The 21171-nt window shown below is 42.3% G+C and overlaps 1 non-coding gene across 1 annotated transcript; it reads right to left on the bottom strand.

The window, feature by feature from the left end:
• Positions 1–11710: 11710 nt before the first annotated feature.
• On the bottom strand, positions 11711–11785 carry Trnac-gca. Its single transcript has one exon. It is a non-coding gene; the product is annotated as a tRNA-Cys (tRNA).
• Between the last annotated feature and the right edge of the window lie 9386 nt (positions 11786–21171).

Below are 21171 nucleotides of genomic sequence, written 5' to 3'. Positions count from 1 at the left end.
CTTCATGGGGTTGGATTCTGTGACTAAGAACGCTGGGAGCGTCTCCGTGTGCTAATCTGTGTAACACTACGGACCACCTGTAGATGGTGCCTTAACACAGCTGCCGCTGCAACTGCTGAGGGCAACCCCTGTGACCGCCGGCGTGTTTGCGCGGCCCTCTCCGCTTCACCTGCACACCGTTCCGTCGCTCCGCGCTTCCCGCCGCCTGTGATGTTGGAGGTTGTAGGTCTAAATCTACGTCTGAGTGATTACTCAGCAATTTACAGTTAAGCGCCTGGCAGAGGGTTCATCGACCATCAAGCTATTTCTCTGCCGTTCCACTCTCGAACAGCGTGCGGGAAAAACCAACACTTAATATTTCCGTACGAGGTCTGATGTCCCTTACTTTATTATGACAATCATTTCTCCCTATGTATGTGGGTGCCAATAAAACATTTTCACACTCGGAGGAGAAAGTTTTTGACTGAAATTTCATGAAAAGACCTTGCCACAACGGTAAACGGCCTTTGTTTTAATGATTGACACCGCAATTTACGTATCATTTCTGTGGCATATCTCCCCTATCTCGCGATAATACAGATCGAGCTGCTTGAAGTTTTTTCATGCCCTCCATCAGCCGCACACCGCGCAGAAATACTCCAGAAGGAGAAGGACAAGCGTATAGGAGGCAGTCTCTTTAGTAGATGTGTTGCCTTTTGTAGGTTTTCTGCTAATAAATCGCAGTCTTTGTTTCGTTTTCGCTAAAACGTTATCTATGTTATAGATCTGATTTAAGTTATTTGTAACTGTAATCCCCAGTTTTAGTCGAATTTGCGAGCTTTAGATTTGCGTGATTTATTGTGTATCAGAAATTAAGTAGATTCCTTCTGGTACTTATTTGGATGACTTCATACTGTTCATTATTTCGAATCAATTGCCATACATGTTGTCTAAATCACTTTGCAACTGATTTTAACCATATGATGACTTCACAAAACAGTAAATGACAGCATCATCTGCCAACAGTCTAAGAGGACTGCTGAGATTGTCCCCTAATTCGTTTATGTAGGTCAGGAACAGAAGATGGCCTATAACATTTCCTGAGGGAACACCAGATATTACGTTGGTTCTACTCGATTACTTTCCCTCAGTTACTACGAACTGCGACCTTTCTGAAGAACAATCCCAAATCCAGTAGCACAATTAAGACGATACTGCATAGGCACACAATCACTTTACAAGTCTAATGTGAGGAACGGTGTCAAAACCCTTCCGCAAATCTAAAAATATGGAATAAGTCTTATATATCTTGTCGATAAAACTCACTACTTCGTAGGAACTGAAAGGCAGCTGTGTTTCACAAGGACGATATTTTCAGAATTCTTGTTTGCTATTTGTTAATAAATCCTTTTCTTCAAGGTAATCCATAATGTTAGAAAACTGTATGTGTTCCAGAACCCTTCTTTCTTTGTTTCTACTTTATTTGTTCCTTTTGGTGTGACCTGTGCAGCATTCCAGTCTTTAGGTACTGATCTTCTGACGAGCGAGCGGGTGTGAATGATTGGTAAGTATAGAGCTACTGTGTCAGCATACTCTGAAGGGAACGTAGCTAGAACACAATCTGGACCAGAGTCATTGCATTTATTAAGTAATCTACTTCTAAAGTGTTCGTGTTCTCATTTACTGCTGATTCAAATTCTGGAATATTTACTTGATTTCTTTCGTGAAGGAATTTCGAAAAAACGTGTTTACTAACTCTGCTTTAGCGGCACTGTCATCATTAACATCACCACTGTTATTGCGCGGTGAAGGTATTGAATGGGTCTTTCCTCTGGAGTACTTTACATACGACCAGAATCTCTTTGGGTTAACTGCCTGATTTAGTGATGGAGTTTCGTTGTGGAAACTTTTAAAAGTTTTTCGCATTTAAGATCGCGCTAAATTTCAAGCTTTTGTAGAACTGAGCGAATCTTGAAGTTTCTGCGCACTTTGAAACCTGGAAAGCTTTTTACGTTGTTTTTGCAACAGTGTTCTGACCTGTTTTGTGTATCGTGGAAAATCAGTACCGTCTCTTTCCAATTGATTTGGTGTATATGTCTGAACTGCCATCGCTACTATTTCCTTGAATTCAAACCACATCAGGTCTGCACTTACACAGTGAGACTGGATAGAGTGAACACTGTCACCTAGGGAGGTGTCAAGCGAATTTCTATCTGCTTTTTAAACAGATGAACTTTGTGTTTAGTTTTGGTGCTTTTGGATGTTACGATATTCGGTATTCCTATAACGACGTTGTGGTAACTAATCCCTGCATCCGTCATTATGCGCCGTACTTACTCAGGTTCATTGATTGCTAAGAGGCCAAGAATGCCTCCACAGCCCTTTACATCTCGAGTGAGCCCCAGACTGAACGTCCGGCCCTGACACACACATTCCACGACAGAATGTGACGTCTTCTCTCACCGGACTTCAGTATCGATTCAACGTTATTCTCATTCCTTCATTTCCAAGTAAAGTGATTTTTTCAGGCCGTGCGGAGTGCCGCGTGGTTAGAGCCACCATGTCACTAATTGCGCGGCCCCTCCCGCCGGAGGTTCGAGTCCTCCTCCGGGTATGGGTCTGTGTGTTGTTCTTAGCATAAGTTAGATTAAGTAGTGTGTAAGTCTAGGGACCGATGACCTCGGCAGTTTGGTCCCATAGGAATTAACAGAAATTTGAACATTTTTGAACATTTGATTTTTCCAGTATCCTCTTCCGACTACCGAAGGCGGCGTTTTATGTTACCGGGAAGTGAGTCTGCATTTGGCCATACTCTGTGGCATCGCCAGTGATAGGCTGTTGCATCTTTTCTCTGGCTCTGGAATTCGGTGATGGTTCTCTCTACTTTGGTGCCATTTCCAAACGGTGTAAAGAAAAATCCAACGACCGCTTTTCATATCTCTGGATCAACTCGTTGTTATGAATAGGTTTCAGCTCTCCCCAACTCGCGGACACAGTTGGTAGGCCTACTTAATGGCAATTTAATCTCGGAATCCCAATCGTGCCCTCCGATGTATTCACAGTAGGCTGTTTAGGTTTTTATGTTGGTAACGCCACATAGCGCTCTGTATGAAAATCACTGACTGAACTGAGTGCAGTCTGTGGCTGGCCGTCATTGTTGGAATATTCGCTATTGTAGTGTTGGGCAGTTGGATGGGAAAAGAACGTAGCGTTGCACAGTTGGAGGTGAGCCGCCAGCAGTGGTGGACGTGGGGAGAGAGATGCCAGAGTTTTGAACGGACGATCTGGACGTGTGTCCGTCAGAAAAAGGAAATTTGTTTAATTGTATGTCACAAAACTATATATAATGACTTTTGAATGCTATTAAGGAAAATACATTGTTTGTTCTCTATCAAAGTCTTTCATTTGCTAACTATGCCTATCATTATTTAGTGCATTCAGTAGTTAGAATCTTTTATTTTGTTGGTAGTATTGGCACTGGCTGTATTGCAGTAGTTCGAGTAAGGAAGATTTTTGTGATGTAAGTGATTCATTAAAGTTATTGGTTATTGTTAGTCAGGGCCATTCTTTTGTAGGGATTATTGAAAGTCAGACTGCGTTGCGCTGAAATATTGTGTGTCAGCTTAGTGATGATCAGGATAAGTAAAGAGAAAACTGTTTGAGTACGTTGAGTTTTACTCAGCTGTTTCTTTATCAAATAACGTAAGAGCTTTTCCAGCAGTCATTCATAATTTTTCAAAGGGAAAGTTTCAGGTTTAGTCTGGAAGCCATGACTGGGCAACAAAGTTGCTAAGCTTTATTCAGGAGGAGGTACTTTTACTTCCAATGAGAAGGCAACCAATGAAGCATCTCTAAAGAGGCGTGGATTACTATGCCATAAATATAAATCCCATATATAACTGTAGATAATATGAGTAGCCATTTTAGATTCGCTTTATGAGGTAGAAATCAAGCGAGTGTAAGTGAAGTTCCACACCTGGCCAGGAGGAAGCGATATCCATTCAGGATTCAGCATATAATTGGCGCACTTAGGCCAAGTGATGCAATTACGAATACCAATCACCAGTGAAATTTCATTTTCACATTATGAACATTTGTTCTCTCTGTCAGAGAATGGCTCTCCATATGATCCCGATATTACGTATTGCACCTGCGCTTACACAACTTTTCAGTCCTTTAATTAATAAAAACTGTCAGACGCAAATATCATTCAGGAGTTCGAATTTAGTTGTGTACTCTGTTGGAAGGGGGGGGGAGGAGGGGGAAGGGAGACATTAAGAGCTCTTAATCTTTGACCGTGTGTCTAGTACCCATCCTACATACCTATTTCGATTTTAGCACTGTTTGATTTCTATTCAGTTTCAGTTTGATAGTCAACTTTAAGTCTTAGGGTCCGCATCGTGATTAGATAGATTAGATTAGATAAGTACTTGTTCCATAGATCATGAATACGACACTTCGTAATGATGTGGAATGTGTCAGGGTATCAGTACTGGATATTACATTATACAAAATTTTAGATGACACTTAATGTTTTTTTTGGGTGGGGGATAGGGAAATTACCCACTTACTATATCCAAAAATTCATCTGATTAGTAGAAGGAGTTGCAATTTAGAAATTCTTTCAATTTCCTTTTAAATGCTATATGGCTATCTGTCAGACTTTTGATGCTATTAGGTAAGTGACAAAAGACTTTTGTGACAGCATAATTTACCCCCTTCTGAGCCAAAGTTAGATTTAACCTTGAGTAGTGAAGATCATCCTACACACACACACATACAAACACACACTCACAATTGTTAAGGTTATGGGAGGATGTATGCATAATTTTTCAAAATGGTTCAAAATGACGAGGTGGAAAGAATACTGAATGATCCTGCGGTTTTGCAAACTGATGAGGAGACCACAGCAGATGAGGATGAATTTATACAAGGGTTCCACCTCGGAAGTTACATCAGAAAGTAGTTGTGAAGAATCAGATGAAGAGGCGTGTATTAGGCCTTCCGCTGACAAATATTTTTTTCGTAAAATGCACTGCTACAAGTGGTCAAAAGAAGCTCCTCCTACAACTCATACCTGTGCTCCCAATATAGTTAGCCTCCGTCCAGGTTCTAGACGTGAAGCAAAAACTGTTGATTCAACTGAAATATTATCTACTTGGGAATTGTTCATTACTGAAAGTTTATTACAACTAATACGCACCAATACAAACGTCAAACATGTCCCACAAATACAGAGCTCCTCAACGAGTATTCATAAAGCTACTACATGTAATAGAACTGAGAGCATTTCTAGGTCTGCTTTATTTATCTGGAGTAATGAAATCTAATGAAAAATATGTTGCTGGACATTTTGCTAATGATAGAACTGGTCGTGATATGTTTCGAGCCACTATGAGCATTCATAGATTTTTATTTATTTTGTCTTGTTTGCGGTTCGATTGTGATACTACAAGAGATGCTAGGAAGTCTGATGACAGACTAGTAGCTATCAGAGATGTCTGGGAAATCTTTATAGATAAATGTCAAAAGTATTATACTCCAGGAGCGAACGTGACAATCGATGAAATGTTAGTACTCTATCGTGGTAGGTGCCAATTTCGAATGTATATGCTTAACAAGCCAGCCAAATACGGCCTCAAAGTTTGTGCCTTTCTGATTCAGGAACGTTCTATTAATGCTATGCATTTGCCTACACAGGCAAAGGGACAAATGAAAGTATATTATCAATTCCAATACAGGATGTTTTCAAATAAGTAACGTCAATTGCGGGAAGCAATAGAAATGTGACAGTAGACAATTGGTATATGTCACTTGAACTCTGTGATCAACTGGAAGCCAAAACGTTAACTGTCTTAGGCACTGTAAAGCTAAATAGACCGCAGATCCTAGAGGAATTAAAACCAAACAGAAAGCGCCCAGCAGAATCTGCATTATTTGGGCATAACGAAGGAAAGACAATTTATTCTTATGTTCCTCGGAAAGGTCAAGCTGCTGTGTTCCTTTTATCTATGCAGCACGATCAGAAAATTAATACTCAAAAGAGAAAACCTGAAATGATCATTGATTGCAATGCCACAAAAGTAGGAGTGGACGCACTGGACCAAATGTGCGCCAACTACTCAGTATCACGGCGAACACGCAGATGGCCAGTGTCTGTATTTTACACCATTTTAAACATAGTAGGAGTCAATGCGCTGTTTTGCTTCAGTGCACCAAACAACTTGATGAAGATGACGATTTAAAAAGATGAGAATTGCCACAGAGGCTCGGACTGGATTTACTAAAACTACATATACAACGTCGAGATGTCATAACGGCTCTCTCGTGAACGTTTGTAACCTCCCCCTCACTCATCGACATTAATGACAGTGAAAAATTAAACCGCGTGTACCTAATGGAAATTTGGGAAAAGCCATCCTCACCGAAGTTAATTTGTCGGTAAAGAGGGAGGAAAGGGTTACATCTAAATGAAAGGAAAAATGCAAATGAAATTGGTGGAAATTAATTTTGAAAAAGGGTAAAGTTAATAAAGAAAGTAAATGTGCGGTCGTTACGTTAACAATTAATTGGCGATAATTAGATATTTGAGATTTGGGGAAAATTACGGTCGCCAGTCCCATGGACAACTACTATAACAACTGAAAATGAAAGATGAATGCACACATATTTAGCACTAAAAGCGTGGCAACTGAAGGTTGACACGTGTTGTGTGAAAACTGAATATTTGTCAGAAGTAATAAATTTCGCTACACTCTGACTTAATTTAGAAAAAGAATTAATAAAACTGGAAAATTGAAAGTTAATTTAGTGACTGAAATTAATAGTGAGCTTTGTTTCTGAGGCACTACGAAATTCAATAAAATAAGGCTACTCTTGGGCTACCTTAACAATCATTTCAAAAGCTACTTGAATCTACGCAATTTAGAAATAAGAGATTTAACTTTGTACTTGAATTAAATGATTCTGAACAATTAACAATAGTAAAATTTAGTACCTACCAAGCTGAGCTGCAGTCACAGGTAAGCTAAAATATGGCAACAAAACTCGCACTCTTAATTAGTGCTTGTGTAATCTAAATATTGTAGCCAGCTATGAATACTTTAACTGAACATTGAAATTAAAGCAGTGAAATGGAATGATATTTCTTTAATGCTGGCGGTTGAATTTCAACGACACTCGGGTTCATTCCGGAAAAGGAAGCGACCCTGCTTGGTAATGCAATTGGGACAATGAGCAACAAAGGTTCATGCTACGTTGCTGTAATTTTTGAGGTACATTGAACAGTTTGAAAAGCTGAGGTCTGCCATACAGTTCTAACATTTTACGTGCTTCCAGTCTTCCTTGTTGGTTGATTGAAGGTTTGGAGTCGTCGGTCGAGGAGGTGGCGACAGCCACTCATTGTCGGCCGTCGCTGTTGCAGAAGCTGGATGTTGGCGCGCCTTCTTCTCGACACGGTCACCAGGCGAACGGGCTCTTGATGTGCGCCAGCTAATACTTCCCGTCCGCGACATCGTCTCAGAAACTATCATAGCAAGTCGAGCGCAATTACATGCTGCCAAACCCTGAAAGCGCGGCAATTCGCGGGAGTGTGACACAACACACCTGCTCCACCGCCCTACTCCAGCCAGACTCTGTTCTGCCCGCGCTCCACGCGGCAGAGTTAACACTACCAAAGATCCTAAACACTTTGGTTCTCCTCACGACCTATCGATGTAATCGTTGGATAGCATAGTTTTCCCTAGGCCACACCCAGCGTAAAATACAAATAATATTTACAAAACAAACCAATTATACATCGCCATAAATGCATAAATATACGTATATATATACAAATAGTAAAACAATTACAATATTTTTTTTGTCATCACTCTACTGACTGGTTTGATGCAGCCCGCCACAAATTCCTTTCCTGTGCTAACCTCTTCATCTCAGAGTAGCACTTGCAAACTACATCCTCAGTTATTTGCTTCACGTATTCCAATCTCTGTCTTCCTCTACAGTTTTTGCCCTCTACAGCTCCCTCTAGTACCATGGAAGTCATTCCCTCATGTCTTAGCAGATGTCCTATCGTCCTGTCCCTTCTCCTTATCAGTGTTTTCCACATATTTCTTTCCTCTCCGATTCTGCGTAGAACCTCCTCATTCCTTACCTTATCAGTCCACCTAATTTTCAACATTCGTCTATAGCATCACATCTCAAATGCTTCGATTCTCTTCTGTTCCGGTTTTCCCACAGTCCATGTTTCACTACCATACAATGCCGTGCTCCAGACGTAGATCCTCAGAAATTTCTTCCTCAAATTAAGGCCGGTATTTGATATTAGTAGACTTCTCTTGGCCAGAAATGCCTTTTTTGCCATAGCGAGTCTGCTTTTGATGTCCTCCTTGCTCCGTCCGTCATCGGTTGTTTTACTGCCTAGGTAGCAGAATTCCTTAACTTTATTGAGTTCGTGACCATCAATCCTGATGTTAAGTTTCTCGCTGTTCTTATTTCTACTACTTCCCATTACCTTCGTCTTTCTCCGATTTACTCTCAAACCATACTGTGTACTCATTAGACTGTTCATTCCGTTCAGCAGATCATTTAATTCTTCTTCACTTTCACTCAGGATAGCAATGCCATCAACGAATCGTATCATTGATATCCTTTCACCCTGTATTTTAATTCCACACCTGAACCTTTCTTTTATTTCCATCATTGCTTCCTCGATTTACAGATTGAAGAGTAGGGGCGAAAGGCTACGGCCTTGTCTTACACCCTTCTTAATACGAGCACTTCGTTCTTGATCGTCCACTCTTATTATTCCCTCTAGGTAGTTGTGCATATTGTATATGACCCGTCTCTCCCTATAGCTTACCCCTACTTTTTTTCAGAATCTCGAACAGCTTGCACCATTTTATATTGCCAAACGATTTTTCCAGGTCGACAAATCCTATGAAAGTGTCTCGATTTTTCTTTAGCCTTGCTTCCTTTATTAGCCGTAACGTCAGAATTGCCTCTCTCGTCCCTTTCCTTTTCCTAAAGCCAAACTGATCGTCACCTAGCGCATTCTCAATTTTCTTTTCCATTTTTCTGTATATTATTCTTGTAAGCAGCTTCGATGCATGAGCTGTTAAGCTGATTGTGCGATAATTCTCGCACTTGTCAGCTCTTGCCGTCTTCGGAATTGTGTGGATGATGCTTTTCCGAAAGTCAGATGGTATATCGCCAGACTCATATATTCTACACACCAACGTTTTGACATTCCTGTATGCTGAGTCTGTCCTTCCGACAATCATATCTTTTTCGATGTCTTCACATTTTTCCTGCAGCCATTTCGTCTTAGCTTCCCTGCACTTCCTATTTATTTCATTCCACAGCGACTTGTATTTCTGTATTCCTGATTTTCCCGGAACATGTTTGTACTTCCTCCTTTCATCAATCAACTGAAGTATTTCTTCTGTTACCCATGGTTTCTTCGCAGCTACATTCTTTGTACCTATGTTTTCCTTCCCAACTTCTGTGATGGCCCTTATTAGAGATGTCCACTCCTCTTCAACTGTACTGCATACTGCGCTATTCCTTATTGCTGTATCTATAGCGTTAGACACTTCAAACGTATCTCGTCATTCCTTAGTACTTCTGTATCCCACTTCTTTGCGTATTGATTCTTCCTGACTAATGTCTTGAACTTCAGCCTACTCTTCATCACTACTATATTGTGATGTGAGTCTGTATCTGCTCCTGGGTACGCCTTACAATCCAGTATCTGATTTCGGAATCTCTGTCTGACCATGATGTAATCTAATTGAAATCTTCCCGTATCTCCCGGCCTTTTCCAAGTATACCTTCTCCTCTTGTGATTCTTGAACAGGGTATTCGCTATTACTAGCTGAAACTTGTTACAGAACTCAATTAGTCTTTCTCCTCTTTCATTCCTTGTCCCAAGCCCATATTCTCCTGTAACCTTTTCTTCTACTCCTTCCCCTACAACTGCATTCCAGTCGCCCATGACTATTAGATTTTCGTCCCCTTTACATACTGCATTACCCTTTCAATATCCTCATACACTTTCTCTATCTGTTCATCTTCAGCTTGCGACGTCGGCATGTATACCTGAACTATCGTTGTCGGTGTTGGTCTGCTGTCGATTCTGATTAGAACAACCCGGTCACAGAACTGTTCACAGTAACACACCCTCTGCCCTACCTTCCTTTTCATTACGAATCCTACACCTATTATAGCATTTTCTGCTGCTGTTGATATTACCCGATACTCATCTGACCGGGAGATACGGGAAGATTTCAATTAGATTCACTATATCTAGATTGAGCCTTTGCATTTCCCTTTTCAGATTTTCTAGTTTCCCTACCACGTTCAAGCTTCTGACATTCCACGCCCCGAATCGTAGAACGTTATCCTTTCGATGATTATTCAATCTTTTTCTCATCGTAACCTCACCCTTGGCAGTCCCCTCCCGGAGATCCCAATGGGGGACTATTCCGGAATCTTTTGCCAATGGAGAGATAATCATGACACTTCTTCAATTACAGGCCACATGTCCTGTGGATACACGTTACGTGTCTTTAATGCAGTGGTTTCCATTGCCTTCTGCATCCTCATGTCGTGGATCATTGCTGATTCTTCCGCCTTTAGGGGCAATTTCCCACCCCTAGGACAAGAGAATGCCCTGAAGCTCTATCCGCTCCTCCGCCGTCTTTGACAAGGCCGTTGGCAGAATGAGGCTGACTTCTTATGCCGGAAGTCTTCGGCCGCCAATGCTGATTATTTATCAAAATTATCACAATATATAAAGACACAGAAATGTCATATCTTCAGGTAACAAGATAAGGAAAAATAAGGAAAAAAATTAATAGATGGAAACAGGAGGATATGCATTTCCGGCGTTACACGTTGTTGTTATGCTTGGTGGTACTCCTCTTGTCACAACATCTTCAGAGCCAGTACCCACGAGGAAAGCCAGATGCTGGTTGTGTGCAAGAAATGCGGACAAGAAGATCAAAATAGTGTTTAAAAAATTCTCAAAACATGTTTTTCCTGATCGGAGATTTTCGGTGTGATAAAATTGTTTGTTATTGTATGTCAAATGTGTAAAAATGTTTGTAATATTCACCGATAAAAGTGCAATTCAGAATAAAATTTCTTTAAATTACAGTTTCGTTTAACTTGTTGGGGTACTCCGTGACCCCACCAGAGTATTAGCGTATGAGCATTTCAATAGTGTAGTTAAGGGTTAATTGTGGATTGCAGTGGACAGTGGATGTATGGTTATTGTCGTTCTAAATCGTTCCCCACGGAAACAGCGAAACATTTACTGTTTCTTATCACTCACACTCGATGTTTATTTGATCCAGTTGAGTCACTCTTAATCAGAACGTAGATTTCTTGATAGCTGCCAGTATTTCCACCCTCAATATTAATATTCTTGGTCTCGCCACGTTTCGCGTAGGTTTCTCATCGCCTACAACAATCGTACATGTCATAATGATTTCTGTTCCACCCACTGCCAAACCTGACTAATTAGGAGCAACCCAAAAAATGGGCCGATTGCTTCAACTCAAATGTCTCACTCACCACATAGAACAGCACACGCTATCAACTGAATAAATCACGGATTTACAACACTATGGTGCTGTACAATAGTCTGAATGATTCCAGAATGAGATTTTCACTCTGCAGCGGAGTGTGCGCTGCGCTGATATGAAACTTCCTGGCAGATTAAAACTGTTTGCCGGACCGAGACTCGAACTCGGGACCTTTGCCTTTGCCGGGCAAGTGCTCTACCAACTGAGCTACCCAAGCACGGCTCACGCCCCGTCCTCACAGCTTTACTTCGGCCAGTACCTCGTCTCCTACCTTCCAAATTTTGCAGAAGCTCTCCTGGGAACCTTAATAGTCTGAATGTTCATTAGCTATGTAAACATGCCACGCCTAAATGTACCATGTCAGTTTGGATAACGGTGCATTCCTGTAGAGAAGTTTACATGTATTTTTGGCCAGTACGAGCTATCATCAAACACAGAGTTGGCACTGGGCAATATAGGCTTCCTCTACCCAGCCATGAATTTTTCTTTTTCGCAATCGTAATTACTTTGTATCTAATTTGAGGTTGTTGAGGGTCCTTGTTTCGTTCCATATTTTCTTATGATCAAAGTTCTTTGAACACTCCATTTCTGGCAGTCTTTACACTGTACACCGTCCACCCATATTCATATGATCACCTATGTTCGACAATTTGTGCAATAACAGCGTGAGTGACAAAATGATGCTATCCAACACCGGCACCGAGGCATAGATGACAGGGCTGAATGCCGGCTGCGGAAGACTGTGCAGTTAAAGAGACGTGCTCCTGTTGAGAAACCGACAGCCCAGATGAACCAAGGAGCTACCAACAGCGTCTTCTCAATGACTGTTGAGGGAATGGTGCTGCGTATGGGCCTCCTCAGCAGGCGCCTGTTCACACACCGATTCTAAAAGTTGTTCACTGACGGCGGAGCTATAAAATGTACACCATTACCACAAATAGACGTCCATTGAGTGGCAACAGTTGGCCTTTCAAGATGACAGTTGGGAGTGGGCTTGTAGGCCGTGAAACGTCAGAAAGCAAAAACCCTGCAACAGTCTTCGGAGGGTTCCAGGCTGGTGGAAGGAGCACTATGTCGTGGCATTCCTCGTATTATCTCGTTATTTGTGGAGGCACAGTGGATCAACAGAAGTTAGTGTCTACTCTTGTGGACCATGCCAAACCCCACATACAGTTTAATTTCCTCCGCACTATGCTAACATCAGGACAATGCATAGTGTCGCAAAGCTCGCAGTGTGCTTGAGTGATCCGAGGAGCACCAGAATGGGTTTACCCTACTCCGCTGACCACCAAATTCGCCAGATTTAAACCCAATCGAGGCTTTGTGGGACCTCCTTAATCGGGCTGTTCACACGATGGATCCTGAACCCAGAAACCTAGAGCAGCTTGCCACAACACTGGAGTCGGTATCGCTCCACATCCCTATCGATAGTCCAGAAACTCGATGACTGTCTTCCTGCCCATCTCGCAGCGGTCAGCGATGCAAAAGTCGGCTATTCAGGTTAAGTACAGGTAGTCACATGTAACTTTTGCTCGGAGTCCTTTGTACACAGCGTGGTCCATTGATCGTGACCGAGCCAAATATCTCACGAAATGAGCGTCAAATGAAAAAACTACATAGAACGAAACTTGTATAGCTTGAAGGGGGAAACCAGATGGCGCTATAGTTGTCCCGCTTGATGGCGCTGCCATAGGCCAAACGGATATCAAATGCTTTTGTTTTAAATAGGAACCCCCATATTATTACATGTTCGTGTAGTACGTAAAGAAATATGAATGTTTTAGTTGGACCACTTTTTTCGCTTTGAGATAGATGGCGATGTAATAGGCACAAACATATGGCTCAAATTTTAGGCGAACAGTTCGTAACAGGTGGTTTTTTTAAATTAAAATACAGAACGTAGGTACGTTTGAACATTTTATTTCGGTTGTTCCAATATGATAAATGTACCTTTGTGAACTTATCATTTCTGACAACGCATGCTGTTACAGCGTGATTAACTGTAAATATCACATTAATGCAATAAATGCTCAAAATGATGTCCATCAACCACAATGCATTTGGCTAGAAGTGTAACGCCATTCCTCTCAACAGCGAGTAGTTCGCCTTCCGTAATGTTCGCACATGCATTGAGAACGCGCTGACGCTTGTTGTCAGGCGTTGTCGGTGGATCACGATAGCAAATATCCTTCAAGTTTCCCCACAGAAAGAAATCCGGGGACGTCAGATCCGGTGAACGTGGGGCCCATGGTATGGTTCTTCGGCGACCAACCCACCTGTCATGATATAAGCTATTCAGTATCGCTTCAACCGAACGCGAGCTATGTGCCGGACATCCATCGTGTTGGAAGTACATCGCCAATGTGTCATGCAGTGTAACATCTTGTAGTAACATCGGTAGAACGTTACGTAGGAAATCAGCACATAAGCCTGACTTGTACGCGACAAACCACAATAATAAACAACTGCAAAGAAGGGGTTCACGCAGTAGCATTAGAATAGCTTCGTTTTAAGTTTCGTCAAAGGAGCTACGTCAACGTAAACTCATAATTAGTTGCAAATAACTTATGCTAGTGACATGGAAATACGCCCATTCCATCCAAGACGAACAACGTAATGTGAAGTACCGGTAAATGTTTTGCAGAAATGGACGGTGAAATGGTCATTATCTTTTCGACAGATTTTTACATTTTTTTAACACAGCGTTTTAAGGTATTTAGAACTGCCGTTTTGATGTGATACATCACTAAAACATATCTACATTCTGCTCAAAGCGGCAACATCCCATTATGCTGCCACTAATTTCTTGCAGCATTATATGCTGTCAAATGATATCTTAAATTTCACATAAAATAACTGTTATACATCAAATGAAAAATCTATCATTCTTAAATGTAAAGGCAAATGATACCTATACATACTGTTACAAAATCTAAAATAGTGAGGGAAGTATTCCAGTTTCATTTAATCGCCGATAATGTTTTGCATCGAGGGTATGTTAACACAGTACATTTTCCAGTTGCTGGAGTTCTATAGCTATCGTTTCCATTAACGAGAGGCAGCGTACAGAATTAATAACGCTTTGATCAGCTCATTTCATTCATTTGACATACGCATACAGGTGGAATTATATACTGCAGTGCATTATGTGACAGAAATCCCTTGTAACAAAATATTTGGCTCATTTACGCAGTTTGTTTTCAGATACATTGTTTCAGCATATGCTGAAATTTCCACATGGACGGATTGCTTTACGGAAAGTATATCTTTAAAGCGCAGTATTTGTTTATCTGAAGAATGAAAACGATTGATCTTTTACTTACCAATTCCCTTATATAGCCCAGAATAAAAATCTTTGTTTTACGTACCCTCATGGATACTTGGCTAATGTGGCAGCCAAAGTCAATCTGTCAGAGACACGATTCTTAATCATACTGATGATACACCTCCACGACCACCAGGAAATCGTCACTACTATAAACGTAGGTTGGTTGGTTGATCTGGGTGGACGGGCGGAGGGGTGGCGGGGAGAGGAGGGACCAAACAGCGGGGTCATCGGTCCCCTTGGATTAGGGAAGGAAGTCGGCGGTGCCCTTTCAAAGAAACTATCCCCGGATTTGCCTCAAGCGATTTAGGGAAATCACGAAAAACCTAAATCAGGATGGCCCGACGCGGGTATGAACCGGTCGTCCTCCCGAATACGAGTTCAGTGCGCTAACCACTGCGCCGCCTCTCTCGGTACAACAAACATCCAAACCGTTATGTTATGAATACATCTGTTAGCAACAGATTCCAAAATGTTGTGCCTTTGCGCGACAGTGATTTACATTACATTCCAAAAGAACTATATGAAACCACAAAAACTGTCACCATTAATTCGATGTACTTCCGATCCCAAAACTATCATGCCGTATAAGAATAATATCGAGTCAGTCAGTTACAGACAGTATCCACCGAGCAGAATAAATGTGGTTTCCCCGGTTTCCCCTGCTCAGACAAACTGCCAATTTGTCAGAAGGGGAATGCAGTAAATATTGGAAACTAAGTTGACAACAAAACACTGTGGGTTACGATAACAGAGACACGTTATAATTAAAACTTCATTAGCGTCTGCTCCTTTTCAGTGTCTTTAATGTCGTAAAGCACGTAGACTAGCAAGTCCTCGATGGGAGATAATGGTTTTGTAGACAATATCTACCTCCTTCTCGCCGTCAAAAAGCACGAATACGGTTCAACGCTCAGAATTAATTAACGTCTTAAGAAGCTCTTGTAACATTATTCCTCAATAGTTATGTCAGCTCCGCGTGCTGAATGTCTAGCCCTCATTTGTTTCTTACATTAGTTTTCAGACTCTTTTGATGCGACCCCTACGACTTCCTCTCGTTTGCCAACCTTCTTCATTTCAGAATAACATAGATTATTTGCAAGACGCATTCCACTCTCTTTCTTCATCTATAATTCTTGCCTTCCATTACTCACTCTAATGAAATATAAATTTTTTCCAGATGTTTCTTCCAGTGTTTCCGACACATTCTGTATTTGCCCTATTCTACTGAGAATTTTCTCATTTCTCGTCTTATCAGCCCACACAATTCTCAGCACCCTGCGGTGCCACTTCATCTCAGACGCTTCGAATCTGTTCTTTCCCGGTTTTCAGGTTCATGATTCACTTCCATACAGTCCTGTACTTCAGATATAAGCACTAAGAAATTATTTCCTCAAAAAGATCTACGTGTGAAACTAGTCGGCTATCTTTAGAGAGGAACGTCATCTTTGACTGTGCTTGTCTGTTATGTATACTCTCTATCCTCCACTTCCATACCATCGTCACATAAAAACCTCTCCATTATAGAAATACCCTTTCGCTTTCTGTTAAGCGCAAAAGCCAATTTTCCGTGTGTTGATCTTTTTTCAATTCAATTAAAGATCGAACTTTTCGATAGACCTCTGATCATGTCTTGCATAAAGGGTCGTAAATGAAACTGGGAGCTGCCTTACGAACAACACTAGCCTCACAGCGAAGAATAAAAGTAACAATGTTCACAGGAAGGTTTTCGGTTGTGCAGTAAAAATCAATGAGTACAGATACGAAAAGTTATACCGTATAAACACAGAAGAAATAATTATCATATTTTGAGATTCCCTTTCTAGACGCGGAGCACAATCTGTGGTTGGAGAGACATGTGAAAGAAAGGTGACAGTGTACCTTTCAGTGGTAACATTTCGGCGTTGTATGTTACTTGATCTAATGAATCGACGTAAAATCTAAACCTTTGTAATGTGGTGATTTTGCCTCTGCACAAGTCAGTTGTGGAAGAGCGTATGTTTTTCAGCCACAGATGTGAATAGGTAAGATGAAAATACCTCGGTTTGGGTGAAATCAGGCTGTCCACAGACGTGGATGCGTTCGATGAAAAGGTTTTGATCCCAGAGAATCAGTTAATATCAAGCTATCAAGCGTGTCAGTAAAAAGATTTGGGTATAAATATGTTAAAGTCACGATTTTTTGAATATCTATTTGTTGCACGGGCCAAACACCATTCGAAATATGCCTCATTTTGGATAGTTAGCTGTATTTTAATTGGAGCCCGTAACTCCATTTGTGACTGAAAATCGAACATATTCGAAAATTCCATCGCAGTCAACGAAAATTTTGGAAGGTCGTGAATGGTAATTCTGCGGACAGTTTTGTTACGCTGGAATGTGATGCTTCATAAGTCAAGTGTCAAACTGATTTTAGGAGTGAAACTTTCTGAAAGATTAAAACTGTGTGCCGGATCAAGACTCGGAGTCAGGACCATTGCTTTTCACGTCCAGTTGCCCGCGAAAGGCAAAGACCTTGAGTTCCAATCTCAGTCCCATACTCAGTCTTAACGTCCCAGGAAGTTTCATATCATTGCACACTCCGCGGCAAAGTGAAACTCGTACAGAATGTTGTACGTTCTGTTCAGACTGATAAATAAAACACCGTGGCTTCATAATATTCTTTTTTTTGGAAAGTATTTCACGGTAGAAAATAGAGCCAAATTTGACAAATATATGAAAGGACTTGTCCCTGATTTTCAACAGACAATTTTGACCATTATATGAAAGGACTTGTCCCTGGTTTCAACAGTTACGAAAAAGACTACTGTACTGAAGTGAGGCAGTGTGTCTCTTGAATATGCTCTACCTAAATTCCTGCAACTATAGTTGGAATAGCCGAAAGTATGTGCTATTTGAAACTGGGCGATTGCGTTTACAGGTATTTGAAATAACAGTCACGATGTCGTTGTTGCCAACAGCTTCCCCTCTGTGGTAACACCGACTACCGTCAGATTACTGAAGTGAAAGGCTGTCGGGCTTGGCTAGCACATGCTTGGGTGACCATCCGGGTCTGCCGAGCGCTGTTGGCAAGCGGGGTGCCAATTCCGAAGGTACTTTATTAAAAGAAGTAGCGGCTCCGCGCTAACCGTTACCAAGCTGACTATTCCTTGGCGCTTCAGAAGATTTTCTATCAACCGATTCCATCTTTCCATCAAGAAGTGCCATCAAGTTATCGTGTCTCCATTTCGATTCAGTTCTCATTAGTCACACACCTAATCTTCAGCATCCCTCAGTAGCATCTTCTTGACTGAACTGTTTATAGTCAACATTTCACTTTCTTACAAAGCTACGCTACATGCAGATGCTGTAATACATTGCCGCCAGGCCATGATTACTACTATGAGACTTTCCCGAAAGGCGGACGGGAGTGGCGTAACTGAAGTGTTTACTTCCATCTGGAAAGATTGCCTGTTTATACTGAGACAGCTAGAGGTAGGCTGTCAATTCGCGAGTAACTGTGAACGCTTTAGCAAATCACTGGTATTTCTGTTACAAACATGTGGGTCAGTTGTTGGTCGACTGCTTTATTGACAATTCAGCAATCTACAAAAACACTTGAAGAAATGACTCGCTGGGAAGACTGTAACTAGTTTTGTGAATTGCCAAGAGAAGAAACAGTTTATGAACCAGATAGGAGTTATTGGGTTGCGCGCTAGACAGTGTAAGATCGGAAATGTTTGCTTGAAGACTTGGAGGTTTGGTGTTTGGAAGAGAAATGATAATGCAACTAGAAAACCAATACTCCGGGGAACAGAATGAAGGTCCGTCACCCACTGTACCGTCGCTACAATCAACACAAGTTTCGCTGCTGCCTCCATTTGAAGAAGAGAAGGAAGACTTGTTGAAACATTTGCCACAATTTGAAGCAGACATGGCCGCTCACCAAATTCAAGGTGCTGTCCATCGTTACTGTCACTATCTACCGCATTTGTGAGAAGTTATTCCCTACTACGAGGCCAGAACTAGCTATGAGGAGCCTATTCAAGAACTGCACAAATGTTCCGACGATACCTTTAGTGTGGTCCCACGTATGTGACATAGCATTTCAGAAACTGAAAGACTCTTTGAACAGCGATAATTCTCTGCTCCATTTAGATCCTTGAAGACATGTCTTGGCCACAGACGCATCCTCGTATAGCATTGGTGGAGTACAGAATTGGTTCTGCTGACAGACCAATAGCTTTTGCCTATAAACTTCTCTCAGTTATTCGCAGGCAGAAAGAGGCTCTTGTAGTCATTTATGGAGTGACTAAGTTTCATCAGTACCTGTATGGAAGGCAGTTCTACTTAGCCACTGACGACAAACCGCTTGCAATTTTCAACCCAGACCAGCCTATTCCTAACTAAATTGCACAAAAAAAATGGGCTCTGAGTCTCTCACATTATCAGTACCAGATAACTTACAGGTCCGTGTCCAAGCAAGCCAATGCAGTCACTCTCGTGCGTTTTCCTGTGGGACCAGATGAAGACTTTGACATATCGGAAGCATCATGTGGTCACATCGATGCACATGATTTAGATGCTCTGCACCAAGTCCCCTTACATCACCGGAAGGTCGACCAGGCAAGGGCAATGGCCCCCGGACCTGTAGATTTTTGTTGCGCCTCGCGCACTGAAACAAACCATTAGCCCAGTGAACTGCCAACACTTTGACGTCAGTATGACTCTTCAGTGTTTCACAGTGTTATTTTGCTACGCACTGAGAGAGAACAATTGCGTGGGGTGAGACATGTTCTCAGCTGGCTCCACCTGGGTGATTGGGGCGTGGTGCACACCAAATAATTGGCTCACTGACACTATTCTGGGATCGGCATGGACGCTCGAATAGAAAAGGTGATGGTACAGTGACATGCTTCTGTAGAACACCAAGCAGAACCTCCTCAACGTTTCTACGACTGGCCAAAACCAGAAACACCTTAGCAGCACGTTCATTTGAACTTTGCTGAACCCCAATGAAACATTTGTTGGTTGATTGCCACGGACGCATATAGCAAGTTTCCTTTTGTCGTGTCTATGAGTTCAATGTCAACACCACGCACACTACAGTTTCTGCAGCCCATAGTTTGCATTGAAGGTCTTCCAGAGTTGCTAGTGACACAACGGACCTCAGTTTGTGTCGGCAAAATGTGAGGACTTTTGTGCAACCAACTGCACTCGTCATATCACCAGTGCACCTTGTCGCCCTCAATGAAACGGAGAATCGGAGCACTTCGTACACACTTGCAGACAGCGGATGAACAAGCTATGCACACACCACACATGGGAATAAGCTTGGCTCCTCTTCCTCTAATCTTACCGCTGTCAGCCCTGCAACAGCTCTTCACCAGCGGAGTTGTTCATGGATGGTGTCACCACACACTGCTTCAGTTACTACACTCACCATAGCGTCCGGCGCCTTCTACACCAACGTAGACAATGTATAAAGGTAATCAAAAAGTATTTTTCAGATTGTACGGTGGACGGAAGATCTGGGAGTGCGGCACAACTGTAAAATAATTAGGTAGATCCACGTTTCTTGTAGGGTCCAGGAGCTTTGTAGCCGTGCCACTGAAGCCAAATTTACCCTTGCAATTAGCGTGATCCTGCCGCCAACCTATGACCTGGACTAAACGCCTCAGCCATCATCGAGTCGGCAACAGAACTCTTCTGGAGATGGTCCATTCCACGCCGTGGGCCAGCAAGGGGCCCACACCCCACATCACGACCCTTTGCGGGTCAGCACCATGATGATTGCGCTCCATTGCAGTACTATGCATTCCACCTCGTTTTCCGGCTGGCATTCTGGGTCAGTCGTAAGGTCAATGATGCAATACAATTGGGGCTCAGTACCGGCTGCCGACGCTGCTCCAGTTGCCTCGTCACTTGCTGTGTCTACACCCCCCCCCCCCCTCCATTCCCCCAGGCTCCGCTGTCGTAACAGCAACCGACGGTACACGACTACGGTAAGGAGGGGAGAGGGAGAGGGGGGGGGGCGAGGGCGGAAGAGTGTTTCGTCCTCGCCAATGGACGCAAATCGAGCTGGCGCGCTGAGACAATTACCGACTGGGGCCATGGGGGACGCTATGAAATTCGCTGTCAACGACAATCGTGGCATAATCATTAACATCCGCGCCGCCGCCAATGAGATGGGCCTCCGCATTGTAATAAGCAGTGGCAACATGCAGCAACGGACGGTTCATGTTCGGCGTTGCGTATGACAGCTCTAGTACGAAGCTCCAGAGTTGCAGTTCGTAGCTAC

The sequence above is a fragment of the Schistocerca americana genome, chromosome 8 (genome assembly GCF_021461395.2).
Source record: "Schistocerca americana isolate TAMUIC-IGC-003095 chromosome 8, iqSchAmer2.1, whole genome shotgun sequence".
In the NCBI taxonomy this organism is placed as follows: Eukaryota; Metazoa; Arthropoda; class Insecta; order Orthoptera; family Acrididae; genus Schistocerca; species Schistocerca americana.
Note: the sequence above shows the minus strand (reverse complement) of the source record. Positions and strands in the feature narration are given on the sequence as shown.